This window comes from Drosophila serrata, unplaced genomic scaffold (assembly GCF_035046125.1).
Source record: "Drosophila serrata isolate PLE 108 unplaced genomic scaffold, ASM3504612v1 contig_276, whole genome shotgun sequence".
NCBI lineage: Eukaryota > Metazoa > Arthropoda > Insecta > Diptera > Drosophilidae > Drosophila > Drosophila serrata.
The window spans coordinates 9,038,314-9,060,787 of record NW_028257174.1 but is presented as its reverse complement, the minus strand read 5'-3'; the positions used below and the strand labels follow the sequence as shown (position 1 = coordinate 9,060,787).

General features: G+C 32.8%; 1 long non-coding RNA gene across 1 annotated transcript in view; it reads right to left on the bottom strand.

The window, feature by feature from the left end:
- LOC147643333 (uncharacterized) overlaps positions 1–22,474 on the bottom strand; it is a 49,044-nt gene that overhangs the window by 11,016 nt on the left and 15,554 nt on the right. The gene's annotated exons all lie outside the window — the stretch shown is intronic.

The window sequence follows — 22,474 nt, the reverse complement described above, 5'->3', positions numbered from 1 at the left end:
TGTATGTTTTTGTGTACAGCCAGAGACAGCCATATAAATATATATATATAAATATAAATAAATAGAAGCGTACATATATACAGGTGCCCATTGATCGATTCATTTATCTTTTGGCACTTGCATATATACATTAGCTCCACATAAAGTTTTGTTACGTTTATATATCGAATAGTGATCGATAATCAATCGATTTATAACCTTCGCCTTTTCTCTCTGTCCGAACGAAACATGTTCGCCGCCCCAAAGATTTACCCCCTCCTCGTATGCTTGTTTTTGTTTCTCATCCTTTGTCAAAACACACAACATCCATATATATATATAGTATATATAAATATATATATAGTATATATAAATATATATATAGTATATATAAATATATATATAGTATATATAAATATATATATAGTATATATAAATATATATATAGTATATATAAATATATATATAGTATATATAAATATATATATAGTATATATAAATATATATATATACGATAAATATGATAGATATTCATGTTTTTGAGAATAAATAAATAAATCTAGAATTGTGTTTAATATGGTTAATTCGCATCTTACTTTCCTACTATACAATACAAAACTAAAGGGTATTATGCATATAGAGATATAGATCTAGATCTAGGAATATAAACATAACTAAACTAAAGGAAATGCCAATTTTTTAAAGCTTGAATTTATATGAACATATGAAGATATTTTTTAGAAACTATACGCTATCTATATATGGTAGGAACACAAGGATGTGCCATAGGCGCCGTCGTCGTGAAATGAAAATTTAAAAACAAAATAAAAAAGGACAACTTTTCTACATTTTTTGCTAATTAAATGTACTAAAATCGAAAGGAATCTAGCGATTAAGTCAAAGAAAACATAAATAAAGTGCAAGCTAAAGAAATATATATATATATACATACAAATATGTATTTAAAGGCAATGGAAAGTGAAATCTAGAAAGCTTGAAAATATTTAAGAAGAGTTTTAACAATCATTTTGTTTGCCATCTCTTACATATTATTTTTGGTTTAATTTGTTTCGTTCGTTTTTGCTTAAATATTTAAATATCCGTGTATAAACCTAACTAAATGAATAAAAAAGCGAAAGAAGGGGGGAATAAGGTAATAAATGTTCAACTATTCAAAGGACACGAAATCAAACAGAATGCCAGAATCCTAATTATATAAAATAAGGAAACTCGAATTGCAGACACGCAGACACAGCTTAAACTGAATGAAAAGACTACAATTGCAGGAGAACAAATTAAAAGTAAATCCATTATTATATATGTATATCGCAACACACCTTTGAACATCATTCATTATGCATTAACTACAAATTTACAAATACAGCAAGAGGAAACTACAGCCACTAACTAAACCGAATAAAAAACAACAACAAAGTAAATTACAATTTAAGCTAAATAAACAACAAAAACAAAACTTATAATGAAAAAAAATCAAGAAATTCTTTGCAGGTCTATTATATAGTGAACAATGTTGCCATTTGATACGATTTTTTCCACAAATAAAAACACACACATTTGATAAAATATATATATTACTATATATACCTTATATTCCGAATCGAGTGGAATTTTTTGTAATTTTGATAGAAACATTCAAAACATATAAAAAAAAACGAATAATAACAACAACAAAAAACTGTGCGAAAGAAACGTGTTATGAAAAACTATGAGAAATAAATGCGAGAAATGCCTAAGAAAAATTGAAATCAAAATTAAATTTGCAGTTTTTATTAATTATTAATATTTAACTTAATTGGGGAAAACCTAGAAGCTTATAAAATGGCGTAGCTTTACTTGTACATTCCAGGTGAAGCATGAAAGATGTGTTGAAAAGATCCTTTCGAAAGGGAAACCCTTTTAAAAAGCTATAAGAGAGAAAAAGTGCTCACTTATTTAAAAAGAGAGAAAGATTGATATTGAGAGATTCTTTAATTCCCAATTTGGGGGATTTTTGGGGGAAAAGGACCTTTTCATGATCCATTTTCCCAATTCATAAAAGGTACATATTTTGGTACAGTTAAGAAAATATTCTATATGAGAATAAATGCCCAGAGTCCTTTTTAAATAGACTGAATCCTATGAAATCTGTAACCCTATGATCTTCTAAAGATTCTAAGATTCTATGAAGACTCGCAAAAGTTCCCTTATCCCAAAATTGTGACTAAAACATAAAATGTTTAGAGATGTTTCGATGCCCGCGGGTTACATGTCCTTGCCACCTTTTTTTTGGCACCCAGACAGACCCGTAAATCATATTACTGCCCTATCCATCCAATCCAATCCAATCCATCGTCTCCTGTGTGGACCTTACGCCAATTGAACTTTTGCACGCCTGCAGTTTCCATGAAGGAAGGAAGCTGGCAGCCTGGAAGCCGGGGTGCGTGTTAACCCTTGCGGCACTCAGAGCTGCTTTTCCCCCAAAATCCTTAGCATCACATATTCCATTGCTGGACCTTCTGGTTCCTCGTCTATAATATTTATTTGCCTATGTACACGCACGAAGGACTCGCTGGAAGCGAGAAGGAGTTGGCTGTGGACAGGGGCTAATGGTTAAGGAGGATATTCGAAGAGGAGGAAGGATGTAGGAGGTGTGGCACGAGGGGAACGAACGTGCCAGCATATGCAACCGAATGTGGCAATGGCTTCATACACTCTCCATGCAGGGACAGGGGTCTTCCCAATTGGAGATACCGTGGAGAGAAGTCTTAAATAAATAATCTGTATATTACATTTAAAAATATAAACTATAACTTCCTTTTCTAATTTTTTGATAATTTTGAAATTGACTTAAATTTGTTTAAATATTTATACTCTTGTAAGGGTATTATAATTTTAGTCGGAAGCTTAAAACTTAGTGAAGGAATCATTTCCGACCCTATAAATCATATATATTCTTGATCAGTATCAACAGCCGAATCGATCTAGTTATGTCCAGCAAAAATTTAATTTTTTCAAAATATTGAAAATTTTATAAGGGGTTACATCGTTAAAATTGTCTAAAATTGGGGAAAAAACTAATTTTTTGATATTTTAAATTGAGTATGCAGATTTGTTATCCTTATAAAAACTAACATAAAACAGCTTTCCGAATTAAGATTAATGCTTTTTTGACTGAGTTATGATTCTTTTAAATATCGATTTCTTGAAGAAATTCTCATATACAAATCTTGATAAATATGGAGTATTTGAGTATACGCATTTGATTGCAATTTTTAATTTGAGAATAATTTACAATTAGATTGAAAAAAAAAACATATAAACATATTTCTCTCTTAACGGATTTAAAATTAATATTTTTCGATAGACAAAGCAAAATTAAGCCATCATTATATTATATCAATATAAATCATAATCAATTTGAATTTATTATAAACCTAAAACAATCTTAATTAGGAAAGCTTTTCTGTGCTAGTTTTTATAGGGTTTATAAATCTGTCAAATTTATTTATAAAAATTTATCGGTATTTTTATAATATAATAATATATTTTGGACAAATCAATTTCTCAAGGATTTTTGCACAACAAAAATAAGAAGATATGTATCATATGTATATTAATACTATTTATACTATATAAAAAATACTACTACTACTATATAATATATCCCACATATACCTTAACCTTCTGCATTGCCCCATTTCTGTGGATTACTTCCACTTGTCCCACTGTTCCCAATACTTGTCCAAAGGACTCAAACACACCACTTGGACTGAGGCAGGAGCAAAGCAATCCTTGCAAATTTACGCATTTTAATGGCAACGATAGGCGAAACTGACCAGGATCAGGATCGGGTGGCAGAGGATAGCAGAAGGAATACGGAGCCTGCGCTGTCCTCGGCCATAATTTTGAGTTTCCCTTTTTGGGTTTTATATATATATATATAAATTTTTTTGTATTCAGGAGGAGTATTGGAAGGAGGAAGGAGACTCTCTTGGTGGCGACTGCCCACTGGCCAAGAATCTGGACCAAGATGAAGAGAAAGGGTTGCTTTTGTTGCTCCTTGTGCCCTGTGCCGTGAGTCTGAGTCTGAGCCTGCGTTTGCTTGGCAGGCATTTTATTTATGCTACGTGGTCCTTTCCTTGTGACCTGTCCCCTGTTTCTCTCTCCCTCCCTCCCTCACTCACTCTCTCTCTCTGTCTCACACACACACTTTCTCCCCTGGCTTTGGTCCACCCCTTTCTTTTTTCTTTTTTTTTTTTGGTGTTGTTGTGCGTTTTTTAAATTGGCAAGTGCCAGCGGGCGGATCAGCACCACCCCTTGGTCCTGAGTCCTTGTTCCCTGCTCCCCTTCTCCTCATCAACTTGTTCCCTTAGACCCTTTAACCCGTTCGTGCGTTTGCTGTCCAGCCTCATCAGCTTCCTCTTCCTCTTTTTTTTGGGTGGTTTTTGGGTGGTTTTCGGTGGGCTTTTCTGGTGGTGGCCGGCCGCCAGTTTTTTTTTGTTGTAGGTGGGCTTAATTTAAGCGGGTTTTATTTTTTCTCAATTTCTCTCGCTCACTCGTGCTAGGCTTTGGCCGCTCTCTGTGTTTTTTTATATTTGATTTGCTTTGTATTTTCACTTTCTTTTTTTATTTTATTTTCTTTTTTTTAGGGTGATTCTGGTGTGTGTGTGTGTTTGAATCTCGTTATGTTGTCTTTTGTTTGGAAAATGCTACGCTGCTAACTGCGCTGCCTTGGACGCTGCTAACTGCGCTGCCGGTTAACTCTTTCGCTTTTGGCTTTACTTTTCCTATACAATTTGATATATATAATGTAATTTTTTTTCGTATTTATTTGCAACGTCGCGTTGTCTTTGGTCCAAGTTAAACAATTTTAATTGAATTTTTACAAAAATAGGGGAGGCCATTTGTCCAAAGGGGGGTAGAGGGGTAAGGGGAAAGGGGGAGGGGGAACATTAAGGGGTAAGGGGAAGGGAGAGCGGGTATAGCACGAGTGTAAACAAAAAAATACCTTGAAAGAAGCTCTCAAAGGTTGCTGGTAAAGACTTCAAGCTAAAGTGTTGCCTACTTATCAGGGCGAGTATTTAAAAGGTTCTAAAGGATATTCAAAGAACGAGTGTAGGACATCGATAAGATTCTTAGTAGTAACATAAATAAAAATTAACATAAGAAAGCTTTCTGATAAGAAATTAATGTTTTTTTTATAATTATGGTCTTATCGAACTTTGATTTGTCTTAAAAGATATAATTATATAAAAACTTCAATAACTATCCTTTTAAAATTCAAGGAAGTATATTTTATATGTTTTTGAGTTCATAAGAATCTCTATCGATGTAAATATAGATTTAATGTCCTTGTTATCAGAGTTTTTGAGACCTTTTTAAGGGCATAAGAAGGTCAACAAGCAAATGGTAACAAAAAGTCATATATAAATAAATTTAATATGTAAGTCATTGATTGGTTATATATGTATATATATTTTTATTCCATATTAAAATGATTATTACTATGTAATAAATTAATGAGATTTTTTTTATTTGCATAGTTTATAAAAGTTTTAAAGTTCATATTTTAAATATTCACATTTTTGGAATTGATGTTTAAATGACAATTTTTGTTAGACAAACAAATTTTAAAAAACTCATAACTTGGCCAAAAAAGAAATAAATTTAATTCGGAAAGCTGTCCTATGTTAGTTTTCATTAGGTTAATAAATTTGCTTACTCAATTTAAAATTTTAAAAATTTCAATTTTTCTTTATAAATTTTTGCAAATTTTAACGATGTAACCCCTTTAAAAAATTTGAAAATTTTTGAAATTATTTTTTTCTGCCGAAAATTTCTAGAAAGATTGCCCTGTTAACGCTGATCAAGAATATATATGATTTATAGGGTCGGAAATGACTCCTTCATAAAGTTACAAGCTTCTGACTAAAATGAAAATACCTTTGCTAGGTTATTAAAATTTCAAAATTAAATGAATTAATTAAACTAAATTCTTAAAATTTTTTGAGAACTTAAACAAATTTTCTAACGGAAATAAAAAGTATGAGCTTCAATCTTAAGTCTCTAATTCTAATTAAATAAATATTTTAAGTGAGTTCATATCAAACTAATAGCCGAGCTTGTCTTGACTGGACTTTTTTTTTGTTTGAGTGATTAGGCGTGGGATATCCTGGAAGTCCTTTCAGTTCGTTGCCATGACAAATGATGCAAATTTAATTGGGCAAAAGCATCAGTTTGCAAAAAATAAAAATGAAAAAAGGAAGAAATGTAAGTGAAATTGAGAGCTAAGGCCTTGGCGAGTGTCCTTTGATATTTAATATGTTTAAATATGCGAAGCCTTTTCGAGCGTGTCAGCAGAAAAAAAGGACCTTCTGCTGGACGCACACACATATGTATTATAGTATATATATTTATAAATATATATATACAACATAATGTCCTCGATATAGTTGGAGACATCAGCAAAAGTCCAAAGCGAAATTCATTCAAACGAAACGAAATGAAACGAATTCAATTGACGACGACGACGAAGCTGGGAATAATGCCAATGAAGAGTAAAGTAGATCGATAGATAGCCCCACACACACATCACACTCACACACACACCATATACACACACACTCATAGCATGTGTGTGCGGGGGTGGACTAGAGATCGTAATGCAAACTGTCAGAATGCGTAACTCAATTTACAATTTTCCCTTTTCTCTCTTTTTTTTTTTTTGCCTCGCAACAAAAGAAAAGCCTACGAAGAGCGGTGGTAGTCTCAGGGGGGGTGGGGTGGAGAGAGGGGGGTAAATTAAAAGAAAATGGAAAATGCTAAAAAAGAAACGGCAGAGGAGGATGGACTGGACGTCGTCCAGGGTTGAGCTAGCTGCGTCCCTCTTTTTCACTCACACTCGACCATTTCGCCAGGATAAAGACACCCAAGTGTGCGTGGCGTGTGTCAGGATGATGCAGAAAAGGGGGGAGGAGGGGTGGTGCGGGGGTGGTCAGCATTCTCCAGGCTTTTTGTTTCGCACGAATCCTTTCGCCAGCAAAAAAATATACAACAAAAACGCACACACACACAACGAAAGTGAAAGTGAACAAAAATGTAACAAAATATGTGGGTGTGAGTGAGCAGGACAGGGAAGGGGGTGAAAAGGGGGGAGGCGGGAGAGGTTTTGGACGGGGGTCAGCGGGGGAAGCTGTGCAAAAAAAAAAAATGAAAATACTATACATACATGGCATACAGTAGAGATTTGATAAAATAATATTCTTTTTATTTATAATTTTATTATTTTATTTTATTAAATTATCAAATTATTAAATGCAAATTTTAATTCAATTAATTCAATAGTTAATTGTTATTATTCAGTGTTAATAAGTATAAGAATATAAACATATGCAAATGGAAAGTTCTCAACTTTAAATTCAGTAGCATTAATTACTAATGAAAGGATTATCTGACTTTCTTTTAAAAAAGCATCCAGAATATTTAGTTTTTTCTTTGAAACGATCTTTGTTAATTTGTTTTTTTTTTTTGTTAATTTTATTATTATTATTATACCCATGCAAAGATATTATAATTTTAGTCAGAAGCTTAAAATTCTGTGAAGGAGACATTTCCGACCCTATAAATCATATATATTCTTGATCAGCATCGAAAGCCGAATCAATCTAGCTATGTTTGGGAAAATTTTAATTTTTTCAAAAATTTAAAAATTTTATAAGGGGTTACATCGTTAAAGTTGTCAAAAATTGGCTTTTTTTTTATATTTTAAATTGAGTATGCAGATTTATTAACCTTACAAAAACTAACATAAAACAGCTTTCCGAATTAAAATTACTGCTTTTTTGGCTTAGTTTTGAGATCTTTAAGTTTCGATTTGTCCAACATATTTTTATATGAAAATTTTATTTATTTATGCATGTTTTCGGATAATAATTTTTTCGACAAAAAGCGTAAGATGCAAAGAAAGGCAGTGATTTAATTTAAATTTAATGTATCGTTTTTTTTAAGATTTAAAGAAATTTAAAATTTCACTTGTAAAAATATGTTTGTTTCTAGCGAGGTTAAAAATGGGATTAAAAAATCTTCTCTTACTAAAAAAAAATATATTTTTTAATATACTTTAAAATAGTGTAAAATTTACCCCATTCTTTATTTAAAACACTCACTGTGTCTACGCACATTGCCAGAGAAACTTTGCTTGGACAATTGGCTAAGGCCAAAACATAACCCCTTGCCACCCACCCAGCACCCCTCCTCCTCCTCATCCCTGATCCTGCTGGCCAACCTGACTAAAAAAAAACCCTTGCCACCACCTTCTCCTGGTCCTTTGGTCCCAGCTACCCCCTTCGCTGTCTTGTTTTTTTTATATATATGTATATATATTTGGCGATGTTTGCCAAGCGTGCAGAAAAGCTGACCAGCACAAAAAAAGGGGCTCAAAGGAAGGAGGAGCGAAAGGGACAAGGAGCCAGGACCAAGGCAAGCAAACGCACCAAATTATATAGAAAATATACACAAACAACAAGCACACATAAAAAACGAGGAAAAATCTCAAAAAAATAAAAAAGAAAGAATGAGAAAAACGGAAGAAGCGGCCAAAGAAAAGGGGTGGGTGGAAAGTGCCCAAAAGGGTTACCCGAAATTGCGTTGGCAAAAAAAAAGCGACGAGAAAAATGCGGCAAAGAAATGTAAAGAAAATTACGAAATCACCCCCTTTGGCCAGGCTTACATGCTTACAGTTATTACCATGATAAGGTGGACAGATTGTCCAAGTGTCCGGGTGGGTTCTCAACGGCTGCTGCTGCTGCTTTTCTGCTTTTCGCCTCGATTTTCCCCCGGCCTTGCCCCCTCCCACCCTTTTTTGGCTTTTCCGCGGACCCAAGGACCTTCAAGCAGGAGCTTATCTCCCTTAGTCCCGGAAATGAGTTGTGCAAGCTGCAAGTTTATGACTTCCAGGAGCAAGGGAAGCGTGCCTCTCACAAAATGTTAAATAAATATTTAACAAATATTTTCAGAGTTAAAAATTATTTAAAATAATTGCGAAACTTCAAATAGAAACAGGCTAAAAATGGAGATTTATGCTTAAAACATGTTTTGAGGCGAGAGGATTCTTGTTTGGCATTTAAAATAATTAAATATGTTCTTTATTTACAACACAGTCTTTGCAGAGTAAACGAAAGTTTTGGTTTTTCAAGAGAATCCTTTTTTTTAAGAGATACATATTTAAATATATAATTTAAATAATATATATCCATAGCATTTTTATTTATTATAAAATCTACAAGATATATTAGCCAAATCTTTACAAACCAAGTTAATACAATCACCCTTTATAATTTTCTTTAAAATAGTTGAAAGTTATTGGATTTTGTTTTATCTATTTCTAGATAGGAATGTATAAATAGGAATTAATAATGTAGTTTCTCTCTTAAAAGAGTCTGTTGCAGACAATCAACGTAAAATAAAATCTCTAAAAAGAATTAACTACTACTAAAAAAAAAAAAGGAATCCTGAAGATCAATATAATAATTTCTATTGCGAAAAAGCAAAAACAAAAGCAGACATGTTAACACACACTCACTGAGTAGAGCAAAGTCCATTAATATGACCAAACACACACACACTCACACTACGAGAAGCAGCTCCTCGGTCCGGTTCCTGTTCCTGTTCATGCATATGCATATATCATCGAAAACAGGATTCAGACACTCAGGGTTTCACTACATCCTCCCGCTCCATGTTTGTCATATATCATAGTTACACACAGGGAAATATTCAGGGGATATACGAAATATTTTATAATGATAATAGAATAATTAATATTAATATTAATAAATTAAACTAAATTATTAACTCTTATATTAAGACTACAGAGGACTTTAATAGTATTAAACTAACTAAACCTATTCATTAATATTATATATATATGCGATATTTTTCGTTATTGGAAATTGTAATATATCAAAATATAACCTGAATAATAAATAACCTATTCATTAATATTATATTTATAAATATCATTTTGTTATTTATTATAATGAATAGGTTACATTAATATTATTTTTATAAATATCATTTTGTTATTTATTATACAGGTTATATTTAGATATATTAAAATTTTAAATAACGATAAATATCGCATTATTTTATAAACAATATTGTTTTTAATTGATTTCCTTTTCTTTTTGATTATATATCAAACAGATTGCAATAAATTATAGGATCGATTCGGCAATAAATCATAACTAAGCTTGAATTGTTCACATTCTTTAAATCGATATTTATTTATATTTTTATATGAACATTTTTTCCCAAAACAAAAAATTTAAAAAACTCATAACTAAGCCAAAAAGCCATTAATTTCAAATCGAAAAGCTGTCTTATCTTAGTTGTTCATAGGTTAAAAGAACTGCATACTCAATTTAGAATTGTAAGAAAATTTAATTTTTTTCCAATTTTTAAAGTTTTTTAACCCCTTATAAAAATTTGAAAAAAATTCAAAACAATTTTTTTTTGTCCGGAGATGGCTAAATCGATTCTCCTATTAATGCTGATCAAGAATATATAAGATTTATAGGGTCGGAAATGATTCCTTCACTAAGTTACACGCTTCTGACTGACTTAGAATACCGTTGCAAGGTTATAATAATTTCTCCCTGTGCTCGAGTGTGTTGTGCGTTGTCCAAACAACAACACAAACACAGCACAAATCACAAGCAGCACTCAAAAGTGTGCTATGCAAAATAAGGCTTGAAAAGGACTCTGGTCAGTCGGCGTAAGCGGCGACGTCAGCATCGACTGCGGCGTCGACTGTGACGTTGTTCAGTAGCAAAATGAAAAATTACATAAAAAGCAAATTTATACACACACACACACACACACACACATACATACATACATGCGTGTGCTGGCTGCTGCTGTGTATCTGTGCATGTCGAACAGCAACAACAGCAAAAAATAAAAATAAAATAAAATAAACGGGACAAAACGCAGGGAAAGTGTAGAAGGAAATCTTCCCTTAACTTTTCATTCTCGATGTTATGTAGTTGACAGACCAGACGCCCCCTTTCGATTTCCGTTTCTTCCTCCTTTTTTTGTTGTTAGTTGTTACTCCCTGACAGAGAGGGTATTATAATTTGAATCAGCAGTTTGCTAAGCAGTTAAACGATACCACACGCATCGATCTAGATAAGTTTTTCTTTTGTGTTGGAAACTTGCAGAATAAATTTAGTGTTTTTGGCTCTCATTAAAATAATTAAATTAGAATATTACGTATACAATATAAATATATATAACATCACGTATTAAAGTTTGATATATCGAAGTTTTGAAATATTCCATCGTATTTAATGGAAATATTATAATATTTGAAATATGGAAAAATGTTATATTTAATGGCATAATTTCGATATTATCTAAAATGTTAATTCTATATCATAAGATATTCTTAATATTAATTTATAAAAAATGTATCATTTTTTACACAAAATTCTAGATTAATAAATAATTGCTATATTTCAAATTTTATGAAAATATGTTGAAAACAGCAAAAGTTATAATATTTTTTCTTAAACTTTTCCGATCGTTCCTATGGCAGATATATATATATGTATATATAGTCCACCGATTCGCCATTCTCCGACTTATATACTAGTAAAATTATATAGAAGAATATCTCCATAGTTTCATTAATATCTCTTAAATTTGCTCAAAAACAAATCTCGAACATCTGTGCATATGATTCCCAACTTGTTCTAACATCCCCGGAACGAAGTGCCTTCTGCCGACCACGGCTCAGAAATGTGTTGTGTTACAAAAGTTGCAAGTCATTGTTTATTAGTGTTCAAAGTTAGTAACTGATCATACATACATACTTACTGATCATAGAAATATATTGATCATAGTTAATTACTGACCATAGATACTTACTGTTCAGATTTACTTACACTTACTGGTCATAGATATCTACTGTTCAGAGTTACTTAATGTTAATGTTAATTAATACTTACTGATCATAGTTACTAACTGGTCATAGATACTTAGTGGTCATAGATACTTAATGGTCCTAGATACTTATTGTTCAGAGTTACTTACTTGTCATAGATACTTACTAGTCATAGATACTTACTGATCAAAGTTAATTACTGGTCAAAGGTACTACTGTTCAGAGGTACTTAATGTTCATAGATACTTACTGGTCATAAATACTTACTGGTCATAGATACTCACTGATCATTGTTAATTACTGATCATAGTTACTTACTTGCTATAGATATACATTGATACTTACTGATCATACATATTTAATGGTTATAGATACTTACTGATCATAGGTAATTACTGACTAAAATTATAATACCCCGCAAGGGTATATTTATTATAAAAATCGTTGATATATGATTGAAACATACATTATATAGAACCCGTTCATATTTATAACTAATAAAAAAAAGTTTAAAGTTAAAGTTATAGCTGATTTTTGGCATAGCTAATAACTTTTGCCAACAAGACAGATAGATTTTTAGATAATTTTTGCCATATTTTCTGTAATAAAATATTTCAATTAGGATTAGTGTCTACACCTTATTGATCCCATATATCCTATATAGCACAGAGTATATAATCGTCAGTAGTACCTTTCTTTCTTGTTTTTCTTTCTTTTTTCTGCTCTGTTTGTTATTTTTTTTTTTAAGTAGGAAATTGTGTCCGAGCTGTCCTTGTTGTCCTCGCACTCTCTCTTTCTCTTTCTCGCTGCTGATTCTTTATCAAATGATTTTCTTTTGTAAACTTTCGCTGGCCGTCAAAGGCGGACAAGGACAAGACAACCCTTTTAGGCCTTCCTTTTTTCGATTCTGCTTTTTTTTATTTTGTCAATGAAAAGCGGGGGATTCTGAATGCTGGACCAATGCTAATGTCGAGGCACACAAAATAAATAAATAAGAAAGTAAGAAACAAGAATTTTGCTGTGATTTTGCATTTGCAAAAACTTTAACCCAAATATACCCAAAGCGAATCTCTCTCTCTCTATGTGTGTGTGTGTGTGTGTGTTTCGGTGTGTGGAAACTAAGTCACTGGGTTCTATTGGGCTTAAAATAGCTGGAAAAGTGTATAGACTGGATGAGGGGGGTGCGGAAAACTACGCACAGGACACAAACACACACATTCGGGCAGATGTGTTGTCGGTCATAAATTAAGCATGCAGCCCTCAAAAGTATGCTACGGTTTTTGGACTCGCCTGGAAAATGCGAATGCGCTGAGGCGTGCAAATGCCAAAGTTACCAGAAAACCTGAATGAAAAAAAAGTCGAAACCAAAAATAATGCCAAGCAAAAACTTTCCCTTTCCCCCTCAACGCCACCGCTCTTCCCTATTTATCCTTCTGCGGTCGCAGAACTTGGAAACTACTTTGCATAAGACAAAATGCCCCCAAAAAACACACACACATGACCAAAAGTTAGCCCAACTTCTAAATATACATATATATTTATATATATTTGTATATATATACAACTATAGCCTTTAGCCACCACCCGTTGCGGGCAAACAAGAACTCGCCTTGATTATAAATTTCAACTTAATTACAAAAACAGAATTTAATCCTTTCAAACTGTGTCGCTGACTTGCCTATTATGTACAAACATGGACCACGGACGGTGTGTATGGGTGTGTGTGTGTGGGGGGATGTGTGTGTGTGCTTCCCAACTACAAAGGACGCTTACTAATTTATGGCCAGCAAAACTATCCGCTCCACTATCAAGCGCACAGCAATCGCCCGTGGTGATTACAGCCTCACTCCGCACAGTGGAGCAAAATAAAGGGAAATACTAACTTCAATTTAAGATAAATTATTATTCAATTAAATTGTTTTTAAAAAGAGATCGATTTTAGCATTTTTATACCCTTTTTAAGTTTGCAAAGCAGTGAAGAAGTCATTTCCGACCCTATATATCCATATATATTCTTGATCAGCATCAACAGGCTAATCTTTCTGGCTATTTCCAGCACAAACAAAAAATATTTCAAAAATTTTCAATTAAAAAAAAAAAGGAAAAGGGTTACATGGTTAAAATTTTCCAAAATTAGCCAAAATTTGAATTTTTTTTTAATGTTTTAAACTAAGTATGCAGATTTTTTAAACTATTGAAAACTAACATGGGAAAGCGTTCTGAAATAAAATTCTAGCTTTTTTGGCTGAGTTATGAGTTTTTAATATTTGATATATTGATAATATTCAATATATTGATATAAAGAATGCGAAAAATTTAAGCTTTGTTATGATCTTTTAAATACTATTCTATAATTCATTTGAAAACAGCAAAGATATATGCACTTCCGATTTCCGAAAATGGTTTAGTTTCTTGTTTAAAATCGAAAATACAAATATAATAACAAAACCAAGGCTTTTTTATGGCTCTCTAAGTCTCAAAAGATTATCAAGATATTTTATGTTAAATTTTGGTATATTTTGTTAAGGAAAAATATAACAAAATAACATATTGTATACTATTTTTCCCAATTATTTATACCTTAAAATTATTTTAAAAAAGGAAAATATATATACCAGAAGGACTTCCCTAATAACCACTGTCCTGCTTGTATTAACTGAATAACATGGTCCTGGTAAATGGCAACTACTACCGCCCAAGTTTGCTTACCTAAACACACACACACACACACATACAGATCCTAAAGGACGAATATGCATATGAGTAAGCTGATGTTTGTGTGTGTGCAAGCATAGTTTACAATTGAGAATCTCAAGTCGAGTGTGGCAGCATACAATCAGGCTTTCCCTAGCTTTGGCTCTGGATATATTTTTGCTGTGTTTATGTAGCCAAAGGAGGGGGGCTGGAAAATTGGCCACCCACCCACCTGCCGTCATTCATATATACATATATGTACACACACACACACACACACACTTAGAGAGAGAGAGAGTCGGGCACATGGCTAAACCAATTTCCACAGAACATTTTAAATTTCCGAAGAATTGCGAATGCCAAAACCATCCCCACACACACACACATGGCCAAGCAACTTAACTTACAATAAAAGCCATTGCCCAGGACCCTCACCCACATCCACACTCACTCCCCATCCTTATCCTTATCCCCGCGTTGTATGTAAAGTGCGTAAGTTGTGTCCTTAGTCCAGGTTGTCCTGCGGGATGGGGGGTTACTTTTGCACTATTTTACATACGTAATGCGGACTTCATGGGTCCAGAGCTCATAAGCGCCGTCGGCCGAGGCTTTTGGAAATTAGCGTGGCCTCCAGAGCCAGGAGCTGGGTGCTGGGAGCCAGGAGCTGAAAGCCCAGGAAGCAGGCTTAAGGAGGCCAGCCAGGCAAATTCCGGGGGATGCATGAATCTATGTGTGTTGTGTGTGTGTTTTTTAGCCAGGGGCCTTGGCATAGCAATCAACTGGGAATTGCCCAGAGTTGGTTCTCACAGGACATGATATGATTTTAAAAGGACACATGTATGACCAGAAAATAGTCAGAAATGGAAAATATATATGTGTACAATGAGGATATGCTCAAATTTACATTTAGAAAGTACTTTTCTTTAATTTTAAATACAAATTTTCAATAGTTTCGCAATTATATAGTCTTTCCTTTTTGTTTGAGTAAAGAAAAGCATTCAAAAATACTCAAAAAAGAACATTTTGTTTGTAGATTGAAAATTGATTATAATATTTATATAGTTTTGTTCTTAGAATGTAAATTGACAATATAACATTTGGTCTCAAATATTCTTGGAATGAAGTGTTTTTTCATTAAAGCCTAAATACTGATACTCATTTTGTTTACTTTTAAAACAAACAAATTCCTATTGACTATATCCTTTCAAAAAATGCATTTAAAAAAGTATCTTCTCATACCCAAGTTTCTTAAAATATGAAATGCACTTGAGCATAGATAGTTTTAATCCTTGATTGACATTGAAACTCATAGAGAGGCATTTGTACAAAAATATATATGCTATATTCCCCAAGGAGCAGTCAAGCCTGTTTTTGAAGTCCGATCAAAAATCGCTTGCATTGAAAATGGCCGAGAAAAACCGGGGCATCCGCAAAATGTTTTTCAATTTCCCAAATGTATTCGAAACTCTATGCTCACTCCCTCCACTCACTCACTCATTCACTCATTCGATGGCCAGAACTTTGATCTCTGTATTATTCAATATATTGAAATTTGAAGCGTTGATGTCTGGCGTGTATTGGCCGGGAATTGCCAGCAGCTGCCGGCGAAGGCGAAGGACATTCAATGACTTGTGACTGACGCGCGACGGATGGAAGGAGGTCCTTGATTGCGACTCGGTGTGAGTTCGACCGTGCCACACACACAGACACACATGAATTTTTTACACAGGACTCTGGCAGCTTTCTCGTTTCCTGTTTTCGCATTTCGCTTTCTTTCTTTCTTTTTTTTTTTGCATTTTTTACTGGACGTCAGGACTTACGTGCGATTACGTTCTTTAGCTTTTGCCACATGTGTGGCACGCGTCTCCCTCTCGATGTGTGTGTGTGTGTGTGTGTGTGAGGGGAGAGAGTGTGAGTTGCTACCCCCATTTGACTTTCACTTTCGTCTGGACTCGCATTTTCCCCTTTTCCCTGTGCTCGCTTTCCCCCCAACTCGCTTTCCACTTTCACCGACAGCGTTGCCCGCTGGCCAAAATACAAAATACAAAAAAAAAGGACACAAAAAATAATGCTTCGACCATGAAATACCCGGTATTTCTTTGGATTTTCGGTAAATTATACTCAAGAGGTAAGGAAAATTGAGCTATAAATTGGGTTTTACTATAAATTTTCTAGAGAATTTGCTTATTTATATTAAAAAAGAATTGTTTATTGATGTTAATGAATCTGGACGAAATAATGAAACATGAACCTTTGACTTTCTTCATTCATCCTTAGAAACTGTGTTTTTTGGAAATTTTTGCAATTAAATTCATCTTCCTGTTTTAAAAATTTTATTATACTTTATCTCCACTAAATATTTTATGTAAAAAATAAATGTAATATATAATAAACATTCTGGAAAATAAAAAGGAACATTCTTCTTCTCTGGAATGTACCTGAAATGTGCTTTCTTCCTAAAACTTGTTTAAAAATAAGACTGATAAAACATTCTTCTATTTACAAATGTAAACTATCTGCTATCTTCTTTTAAAAAATGTAGTAGTGAAACACCTCATAGACTTCCTGTAGAATATACCCTTTTTCCAATTCAAAATATATCCTGGGTATACAAAAAGCAAATGCGAAACGTTTGTCTGTCTCTCTATTTTGTTTATTTGACAACATTTTTGTGAGTGTGGGTGTGTGTGTGTGTGTATGTTATTTATGCGGACATGTGTGACTGTGTGTTGGCCTTTAAATTTTTCATTCACTTTTCCGCCCACTCCCACTCCCACTTTCCAAATATTTTTTTTTACTTGGCTCAAGCTCAATCGAAGACACTTTCTTGGAATTCAATATCAGGCTTCATTGCTGGCCAACAGAGCTGCAAGTTCTTGAGCTAATTAAGAAAAGGGGGCCAAGGATAACCATTTCTTCTTTTGGCCACAAAAAGAAAGACCAAGACCAAGACCCTTTGCGATCAACTGTACTTTTATGTACTTTTCTCGCGTTGCGCATTAGCCGAAAATGACATTGAAATATTACGAAATTTAAAAACCATTAGAAGCAGACTCTCCCCCGTCCACCGTCCCCGCTGCCAATCACTTTGCCTCTCTTATGTACATACTTTCTTCCTTTTTACATATTTATCCTTTTTTCCGAAGAAGAGCCTCAGAGTCTCAGAGCACCAAAAAATTTGCGCGAGAATCAAATAATACGGGGGGCAAAAAACAAAAAATCTAGAGAAAAAAAAAACGAATAAATAAATAAAGAAAAATCAACCACTTTTCCACTTTTTGTTTTGTCCTGGTTGGTTGGTCCTTGGTCCTTGGTCCTGCTCCAAAAACTGGACGTGAGCCAGGCTGTTGGGGGGAAACGGGGGCAGCAGCAGTACTACCAATTTGCTAGTGACCATAATCAACCCCTTTTTTATTTTATTTCATTTTTTTCGTACTATATTTGGCCAGAGTTTTTCTCAACTCAAAAAAATAAATACAACAACAAAAAGTGCGTAAGAAAAGAAGGATGCGTAAGGAGTTAGAGTGGGTGTAATGCCACAGGAGCGTCCTTTTTGCAAAAAGGGGGCCAATTCAGAGAAGTAACCCTAGAAAACTGCACCCACAAAGGTCTAATATAATCTATATTATTTATTTGTATTATTTTATTTATATTTTAAAAATATTCATAAATATAAAAGAAAATGTTGTATTTAAAAGTATATTAATTATTAATAATAATTAATTTATTTTAGGTACTAAAATTCGATAAAAAAAATATTTGTTTTATCCTAAGGTAAACTTAAAATCGATATCCTTTTTTAAATTGCGAAACGATTTCCTATTTAGTTTAAATTTTCAGCTATAGAATATAGCAATTAAGGAAAATGTATCTAATTTTTAATATATATTAAAATAAATTAGATATGAAATATATGTAATTCTAGGCTGAATGATAATTACAATACAAATGCAGGGTATTATAATTTTAGTCAGAAGCTCCAAACTAAGTGAAGGAGTCATTTCCGACCCTATAATTCATATATATTCTTTATCAGCATCAAAAGCTGAATCGATATAGCTATCTAAGAGAGAAAAACATATTTTTTATTTTTTTCAAAATTTTATAAGGGGTTACATCGTTGAAATTGACCAAAAAAAATTAAATGTTTTACATTTAAAATTGAGTATGCAGATTTATTACCCTATTAAAAACTAACATAGGAAAGCTTTTCGATTTGAAATTAAAGAATTTTTGACCGAGTTATGATATATTTTCACTGCAACGCTTTAGAAGTTTTGGTTTTCCAAAGTTAGCTTCCTTTCTTTGTATTCGATTTATTAAACCTTACTATGTTTCCAATATTTCAAGTTAAATATGATATTATTAATATTTAACTGTTAAATGAAATATTTTTTAATGCACGAGATTATAATATTTTAAAAGGTATATTTATATTTTCTATAAGATATTAAACTATGCAATTTTATCAATATATTCTATATAACATTTTCTACCGATATAGATAGCCCCACTCTATATAATAATAAAAATAATAGACAGATCCTTGATGATATAAAATAATCACAGTTGGTTTGCCTGATCACACTCGTTATCCTTCTCCCAAGAAACGTTGCGTACAGCCCCTGTCCGCCTGCGCACGTGGCATCCATCAAAAGGACTGCCCTGCGTCCTTCCTCCTGCGTCCTGCGTGCTTCCTCCCATTAGAGTCCCTTGCCTCTGTCCTTGTCCTGCACTCTCATGCATATTCAAATGATGCCCCGGCAAAGGAATCACAGCAACGAAAATCAAGCCAACGCACTTAAGGGCAGCGCCACACCTACCCCCACCAGGACCTATTTTTCCAACCACCACCCCCCTGCGCCTCCCCCGTCTTCAAATTCTTACAGGACATAAAGCGCGACAAAAAAATAAAAATAAAAGAGGATGGGAAAGCGGGGAAAAAGAGACGCGAAGAAAAATTAAAATACGCACAAAGTTTTGACAGCTGAATTGGCATAATGATGGGGTTAGTGACGCCCATGGGCGGGGGTCAGGGGGTGTTATGGCTTCCTTTTTCATTTTTTTTTCTGGCCAAAGGCTCACCGCAGTGTCGCCATCTCGCTCTGACCACAGCTCCTTTCCTTTAACGCTATTCTTTTTTTCTGTTTCAGTTCTTGGGCATCGCAGCCATCATCGTTAATTTTATCTACGCAAATGCAAAATAATTACTTTACTTTTTCTTTGGTTTCGCCAGGACCTTTTGCCCAACCCCTCCCCCCCGTTTTACCCCTTTTGGGACAACGGCTGTCGAAATTTATGTACTTTGCTTTCACTTTTTTTTTTTTGTTCTATGCTTTTGGGTTCGTTTTACTTTTTTTGGTTTTCTTTTTTTGTATTGAAAAGCATTTTAAATTCAGCGCCAGATGTCCTGTACTGAAACACTTGGGGAAAATATGAGGTCCTGCTGGAGGGAAACCTCATAAAGAGATCCATTTAAATATATAGTTTATACTTTATAATAATGATAATGATCTTCAAATGATTTTAATTTAATTTTAATGTCAACATGTATTTATTTAAACTTTACGGTCTTTAGAATTAAATCTCTGAGGTTATTAATTATACTTTCTATATAAAATTTTGCTTATAAATTTTTAATATCAATAATGTTTATTGTTTCTTTACATTTAATATTGTTATACCTCTTATTTATGATACTTTTTTGGGTCTTTTGCTAAAATTCCCTTACATTTTCAACGGGCTTAAGAATTGGGAGCAAGCAGCAGTAATATGTTTAAGAGTTAGCAATATAAAATATTTTAATTAATCTGTAATTTAAACAACTTCATTTAAAATAGCTTTTATTTTGAATGGTATTATAACTTCATTCAAAAGCTCAAAACGCATTGTAGGAGTCATTTCCGACCTTATAATCCATATATATTCTTGATCAGCATTAACAGCTAAATCGATCTAGCCATCTCAGAGAAAATTTTATTTATTTTTATTTTTTCAATATTTTATAAGGGGTTATATCATTAAAATTTAAAAAAATCGACAAATTTTATAATTTTTAAAAATTGTAAATTGTAATGCAGTTTTTTTAACCTAACAAAAACTAGCAAAGAACAGTTTTTCGAATTAAAATTAATGCTTTTTTTGCTGAGTTATGAGTTATATAATCTTCGAGCTAGTCATATAAAAATATCAATAACTTTGAATATCTAAACTATTACGTTTAATTGTTAATCACATAATAAAATATTTGTTTATTAAGAAATCAAAATGAATAAATTGTAATTAATATTCTGTAGTGTAACTCTTTTTTCTTTTATCATCTTTCTTTTGTCCGTCGTCTTCTTTTTCTACCGCTTCTTTGCAGTTTTTCCTCCTCAACCCGCCTCGATTTTTTCCGTTCGTTTTCTGTGTTTTTTAATTAAACAAAAGGGTTAAAAAGTTTTTACCAACGGACAGCGACAGCGACGACGACGATGAGAGAAATCTATGCGGACAGAGGCCAAAAAACGCGCTGCTAAAGGGTTGTGTGGAAGGGGAGAGAAAAAAAGGCGAAAAAGTGAAAGGAGTGAAATGGGGGTAAAATCAAATTTTTGCCCTCAACCAGTACCGCCTGTCCGCTTTTCCGTCTCTCAGTTTCTATTTAGTTTTCATTTATTTTTAAAAGGAAAATTTTAATAACCAAAGGGTTGGGCTCAGTGGTTGGGGGTTGATCTAGCTCACAAAGAAATTACATTAATGTAATTTTTTCTCTCTCTATATACATATACATAAATATATAGATATATATGTGTTGTATATATTTATATAAATATTTCTTTTGGAGCACTTTTCATGGGGAGACGGAGGTTGGAGTGACCTACCCCTGTTTTTGGCCCTTTGTCCGGTCCATCCATAAGTTTATCTCTTGGATTTTCACTCAAATTGTTAAATGCAAAAAATGGTAGGTAAATGGCATACATTTTTCATTACATTAATTAGGCTTTGATGTGAAAATAGTTAATATATATAGATGATTTTGGAAAAGGAGGAGCCTTTGGGGTCATCTGGAATTGGAAACTTTTGAGACGTCAACTTTTGGGGCTTAAAAAGTTGCTGCAAGCTTTTTGTTTTTCTTCACAAAATAATCCATTAAAAATTTAGGTTTTTTCAATAAAAAGGAAATTAAGTGAGTTGGTCTTATAAAAACCACAAAAGGTTTACTTAAAGGTTTACTTGTATGTTCGTAGCCTTATTTTAAATATATTTAAATTAACATTTTTCTGTTAAAAATTATAGTGTGCTTTGTTGTATTATGTTATTTTTTTTATTTTCTTGTGCATTATGAAGAAATTGTAGGGTTTTTAATTGAATTTAAATGTTTCTCATGTTCCCATAATTTAAATATATTTAAATTAATTTTTTTATGATTGAAAACCATTACAAATCACAGAAGATGTTATGTTATTTTTGTGAAACGCATTTACATTTCACATTATTCATTTTCATATTTTTTCACAAAGAAAACTTAGGGTTTTCAATGCACTTAAATATTTTGTATGTTACCTTTATTTAAATATATTTAAATTAAACATTAAAAATGATATGTTATGTTATTTTTTTCTGGCCTTCATTTCCATTTCAAAATAACCCTTTTTTCGATAGTGAAAATAACATTTCAACCCCTTTTCCTGGTAGCAATTATAATTTCAGATTTCCCAAGAACTTTTCTTTCCTAAAAAATGCTTCTTTTAGTTCTCATTTCATTCAAAAAGCAATTCTTATATCTTTAACTTCAGCTTATATAATTTTTAAACAAGTATAATTGCATTACCACTCATGGTTACCGAATTTAATAGTCCAAAGGGGGCCTTAACTCAC